The 6,207-nt window shown below is 53.3% G+C and overlaps 1 protein-coding gene across 1 annotated transcript in view; it reads left to right on the forward strand.

The window, feature by feature from the left end:
• Nucleotides 1–4: 4 nt before the first annotated feature.
• Nucleotides 5–6,207, forward strand: part of CLUH (clustered mitochondria homolog) — a 41,297-nt gene continuing 35,094 nt past the window's right edge. The window contains exon 1 of the mRNA XM_017730908.1: nt 5–130. The gene's annotated coding sequence lies outside the window, so the exon portion shown is untranslated. The remainder of the gene's footprint in view (nt 131–6,207) is intronic.

Below are 6,207 nucleotides of genomic sequence, written 5' to 3' on the forward strand. Positions count from 1 at the left end.
GCAGGTGCTGCTGGACCAGGGCAGCACCCTGTGCCCCCTGCACAGGGCTCTCCTCGGCACCAGCATTTTGGTTCTCAGTCACATCCACAGCCAGGTCTGGGTTTGCTGCTGAGGGCTGAGCAGCCCCCCGGTCCTCCCCCATCACCTCCCATCCTTCCCAGCACAGCGGCCATACACAGCTGCCTTCGCCCCGCTGGGGCAGCCTTGCCCCATTTCCAACCAAACTGTCAGCTTTAAAATCCACTCCCTGGGTGTTGTGAAACACCATTAGGAGAGGACACCATTAGGGGAGGGCTCTGGCGGCCAGGCAGGGCGAAGGTCTCTCTGCTCCAGTGCTGCTGGACCTGTGCTGCTCAGGGCAAGCCAAGGGGCCGGTTTCACCCTGGCATGTGGGCTGCCAGCCCTGGGTGGCCCAGCCGGGACTCGGCCCCTGCCTGCAGCCAGCGCCTGCCAGGCTGGTGGGCAGCAGCCTCCCACAGGACCCTCGCTGCCTCCGTGGCTGGCGTGGGCAGGAGGGAGCTGCAGGGTGAGATCAGACCCTATTTTCTTCCAATTCAGTTTGAAACCTCTTGAAAGACATCATCCTCACAGACTAGTGTGGCTTGGCCTGCCCGCACTCACCCTCAGTGTGCCCGTGCAGTCAGAGCTGTCTATTTTTGTAGTTCAATATTTATATACTCTATTAAAATGCTTTTATGAGATTCACAGCAGCAGTTGCCAAGCCAGCTCTTTGGTAAAAACGAACCCCAAAGTGTACAAGCTGCACTAGCAGGGCAGAATTTAGCAGCCTTTGTATCTTTTCTTTGCTGTTGTGTGACAGTCAGGCTTTGCAGGCCAAGACCCCTCCTGCTCTCCCAGGGCACCCGTGAGGGTTGGGACTCCCCAGCAGCTCCCATGGTCCCTAACACACCCCTGGGTTTGGGAAAGAGCCCAGCAAAGTCACGCTGGGCAGGGCCCCCTCACAACTCTCAGGCAGCAGCCTGGCTTGAAGTCTGGCTGAGGTGTGCAGCTCCTGAGGCACGAAAGCTCTAATGGGAAATTTTTGAAGCCTCTGAAGTATCTGGAGCTGCTGCCTCAGGAGCGCAGAGCCCCCACAAGCCCCCAGCTGTCCTCCCAGACTGTCACCGCCGTGGGAGGCTGCAGGGAGCCTGGGCAGGTGCTCACAGGCCGTGGCTGCAGAGCCCCACATGCCCAGGGTGCCCGCGCAGGTTCAGTGGGTGCAGGGCAGCACGAGGGGCTCTGGTAATGCCCCGCCGGGCTCTGAGCACCGGGAACAGCTGCATGAGGGAGAAAAGCCCTGAGCTCCCGGCAAGGCTGCAGAATGCTTCCCGCGTGTTCCCCCTGCACCGTGATCCAGGCAGGCTCTGCCAGGCTCCAGCTCTGGGGTGAGCTGGGTGTGCTGGGGCCCTGCTGTCACTCACCCACGGGGGCAGCGAGGGGAACTTTGTCCGGTGTTGCACGAGCAGCCCCAGGGCTTCAGCGGCGCAGTTCCGGGAGTGTCTGTTGGCCTCTGGAAATCGCTGTTTCTCTCAGGTTCTGAGAGGTTCTGCTGCGGATTTGTCTCTCCTCTGTTAGGGTGAAAGAGGCGATGCCTGTCCCTGCGTGCTTGGCTGTTCCCGCAGCTGTGGTGTGCACGGCTGTTTCCCATCCTTCCTAGACAATCCCGATAGACACAGTATGTCGCATTTTTATTATAAACTCCTTCATGAGATCATGGTGTTTATGACTGACCGGAGCATTGAAAAGTGGAGGGAGAGGTATGATCCTTCTCCTGTGTAAATACCTTCCTAGCAATCATCATCCGTAGTGCCTAGTATGTAAATGAAGCAACCCTGTCGGAGCTGCAGGGTCCTTTCCTCTCCACCAGTAATTAGCAGCTTGCTCAAGGAGTTGATCTCATTCCTAGTCCCCCATGCCTCCCTCTCCCCGCGGTGCTCCCCGGTGCTGGGCAGGTCTGGAGCCCCGCAGCCGGCCAGGCAGAGCGCCTGCAGCCAGGGGGGCTCCCAAAGGGACGGAGAGGGAGCTCCCCAGTTCCCCCCTTCAAGCCAATGTAATGTGCTTGGGAATGAGGTGTCAGGGTAAGCCCTGCGCTTTTCCTTGGGCACATTTGCCTTGGAGCAGGAAGGATCAGCTCCTGTGTGCTGTACCTGCTTCAGTCACTGCTGCTTTTCTTGGGGGGGAGGGAAGCTCTAGAGATACTATATATACACTTACATATATATATATACATATATATACACACACACATATGTGCACTTGTTTTGAAGGGAAAACGCTGTATGATTGTAATAGAAATAATGATGAGATAAATTATTTTAATCTTTGTATTTATATAAAATTATCAAAGAGATCAAAATGATCAAAAAAAAAATCGAAAAGACAGTATTCCTATTTTTTACTGAGAAGGCTGCTGGAGCCACCAGGAGCCTGAGAGCCACTGGGGCCCAGGCAGGGCCTGTCCTCCCCTCCTTGGGTGGGGAGCTCTCACAGACTCCCCCCATCGCACTGTAAGTTAGCCTTTAGCCTGTAAGGTGTAACAGGGACCTGTAGGTGCATTCAGTCTGTGCTCTGCACTCCTCAGGGGTCCAAAGGGCGCACACAGCTTCGACCTGCGCCGTGCACCTGAAAGCATGGGCTGAGGAGCGCAACCGCCGACACCGACGTGCTCTGTGTGGAACGGGCAGTGTTTGATGTTGACTTGTAAAGCTTAATGATTAGACTGGAAATGGAAGCATAGCAATAACGCTCGGTTGTTAAACAACGTCTTGTGTGTGTAAACCCCCACGTGCTGAGAGCTGTCTACAGACTAATAGCCGGGCTCCTCTCCTCTGCACCCCCTTTCACTCTGTAGCTCTGCAGAGGCTTATGGATTTGATGTGTTTGGTTTGCTAATCTCTCTTTTCATTATTATTATTATATTACTATTACTATTATTATTTTTCCTAATGCTGTCTGAGAAAGTGATGTCTCAAATGCACCTTGCAGCAGGTGTGGGGTGAGCAGTGGATGGGAAAGATGCACCTGCTGCACTCGCTGCAGCAGAGCCAGTCCTGGCGATGGGGTGCACACTCCCCTGGACTTCCTTTAACCCTGGGCAGATTGGTCAGGAGGTTCTTCTTCTTGACCCTGTTAACTAAAAAGCCATATTTTCTGAATGTGTTTGCTGGGGCTAATCTACATGCTCCCAGCCATGTCCTTCCCATCCCCACTAGGCTCCCAGCCCTCCCACTGCTGCATGGCTGTGTGCTGAGACAGTTTGAACTGGGGCCAGGCCCTGCTGGCTTCCCAGGGGCAAGCTTTCTGTGAATCACCTTATGGCAAGCAAAGCCAGGTTCATGGCCCAGCTGGTGGGTGCTCTGGAGGGACTGAGGGGTGCTCTTTCCTGGGTGCCCAGGAGAGGTGGCAGTGACACAGCACGAGACATCCTGCCTGAAGCAGCTGGAGCCAGCAATGTGAAGGGATTGCTCTGCTTTTCCCAAGTTCTCCCCAAGCTCTCCACACCAGGAAGGTAAATCAGCAGCACAACGAGGGACTTTGATTTTTGGGGCTTAGGTGAACCTCTCGGAGTCCTTGTGCACCGCCTTGTGAACTGGCTCCTGCTGCCCCAGTGAAGCCACACCACCCTGCTGTTTTCCTAGAACACCAGCCCTCACATCCCAGCAGCCCTAATGAGCCAGTCTAGCTGTAGTGATGCCGCAGCCGCCTCGGTGCACGCCTGTTCTTGTCACCCTCTTGCACTGTCGGCGCCTGGCCGCCAAGTCCTACAGGGAATGCAACAGGAGGGGAGAGAACTCCCTTACGCCTGTGGGTTGCCTCATGCAGGCATCTGAGATCTGCGGATAAGATCAGCAGTGCCGGAGTGCCGGGCTGGGTGAGCAGGAGGAGCTCAGGATCGATGAGCACAGCGGCTGTGGAGGAGCCACCAGACACCGCAGCCTGTTAAAGCACAAGGATCAAAGCACCGTGTCCCCTCGCCATCAGAGCTGCCCTTTGCTCCCCAGGCCCCCATTTCTGCCTTTGTGTCCTCCTTGCCAGCTCTGGCCCTGCAGGGACGCTGCTGTCCCAGCCCCGTGAAGGGATGGTGCCTCTGGGCAGGAGGACACGGAGGGTGACACTCGTACTGCCACCACATCTGATCCCTTCATCTCACCCTCTCTCTCCTCACACCTTCGGGCAGGAACAGGGCAGCGAAGCTGCCGGTGTGAGAGAGGAGCACCCAACCCACACCCAAGTGGTGCCTGGTCCTCCCTGGCCAGGGTGTGGTTATGCCTCCTGGCTCTTCCCAATAGATTTCAGTGATCTTGCAGCTTCCAAAAAAGCTCCCCTTTCCTGTTGTTGCAATTGTCACAGGGATTAGATTATCAGGCCCTGGGAATCCCTCAAATCTTTGCATGTCTGAAGCAGCAAACTCTTTCTGCCCAGGGGCTGTGGGTATGGCGCTGAGCTGCAGCCCCTTGGCCCTGCAGGGACAAGCACTGTCTGTATGTTTCAAGGTCAGTGTCACCCCAGTGGGCTGAGAACATCACCTCTGCCTGGCCAGAGCTGTGCTGGGACCCCTGGGAGGGCTCTGGCAGAGGGATGAGGAGGGCAGCACTTCTGGTCTCAGCTCCCCTGGTCCCAGAGCAGCTGCGGTTTTGTTGGAGCAAAAATATTGTCCTTGGCTGAGTGTGCGAAGCTCAGTGAGAACAATAAACGCCTGTGCCTCGTGCTGGGGAGCGCTGCCACAGAGGGACAGATGCCAAAGGTTTGACACTGCTCTGCTTTATTTGAATGTTCATTTTGCTACGTCACCATTATTTGCCAGGATGATATTCATGTTGACTTTGCTTTTTAACCAAGTGCTTTTCAAAATGTGTTAACACCCAGAGACTAGAGTATGGAGCTGTACTTTAGAAGCTGTTGTAATATGCCTTTTTCTTAATAAAGAGATTGAAATCTGCAGAGGGTTGTACTGTCCTACCCCAGAGCTCAGGACCTCCAGCCACAAATCATAAGCATCTCTGCCTCCGTCCCAGGACTGGCTCCTACCTCACCCCCCCAGAGCTCTTCCACAGCTCCGGGGAATCCTCAGAGTGACCTGCAGTCCTTACAGGGGGCCTGCAGGTAGATGGGGGGGATCATTATCAGAATCTGGAGCACCAGAACAAGGGGGAATGGCTTCCCGCTGCCAGAGGGCACAGTTAGATGGGATATTGGGAAGATTCTTCCCTGTGAGGGTGGGGAGGCCCTGGCACAGGTTGCCCAGAGAAGCTGTGGCTGCCGCTGGATCCCTGGCAGTGCCCAAGGCCAGATTGGACGGTGACACCAAGAAATGGGAAATAAATTCTCCAATCAGTTTGTTAGGTTAGAAAATCAACATTATTCAGCACTGGGTACGTGTGGGATTGTTCCACCTAACATGTATGGCAATTATCAAAACTTTTAACAATTGATATATTTTACCAAACAATGGAATTAGTGTTCATTGGCTAGAAATTACATAGTTCTCTTATTAATTAGTATTCTCTCTTCTGTTGGTCAATGATACTCTCACTTCTCATGCTAATTAGTCTTTCTCTTCTTTTGGGTTAGTTAGTTTCTTGCATCAGTGGTCTGTGGGTTGATGGCCACAGATCCCCCCCGCCAGAATTACCTTTTACCCATTTGGAGCTGATTTCAGCACAGTCACTGAGCTGGTTTTATTAGTTATTCCTTATCCTGGGAGTCCTGCCAAATGTCCTTGTGGCCCATAAATTCTGCACTCTTTGTGTCCATTATTAGTGATTCATCCTTCTTCCCAAGCTATGTTAACCTCCTCCCTCAGGTCTTAGATCACTGAATCATGTTTTTTCTAACTCATGGACACGACTTAGAGCTTGCTTGTTAGCTGCTATCTGTTTCATGGATTAAATATCCCTTCTTGTTGATTAGGCCTGAAAGTTACAAAGATCAAACATTAAAGAACATCCTTTTTAAATTAAGTTTATTTGGTTTGGGTTTTTTTTTTTTCTTTTGTTCTTACATATCACCAAACACTGTTTGTTATAATTAAACATTTTCCCAACATTTCCCCCACGGCTGCAGAGACTCTTCTTTAAATAAATGTAACTACTTCGGTAACAACGGCGCCTGGAGCGACCTGCACTAGCGGGAAGTGTCCCTGCCCGTGGCAGGGGGAGCAGAACTGGGGGGTCCCTTCCAACCCGAACCCTTCAGGGGGAGCAGAAC

This window comes from Corvus brachyrhynchos, unplaced genomic scaffold, assembly GCF_000691975.1.
Source record: "Corvus brachyrhynchos isolate BGI_N302 unplaced genomic scaffold, ASM69197v1 scaffold283, whole genome shotgun sequence".
Lineage (NCBI taxonomy): Eukaryota > Metazoa > Chordata > Aves > Passeriformes > Corvidae > Corvus > Corvus brachyrhynchos.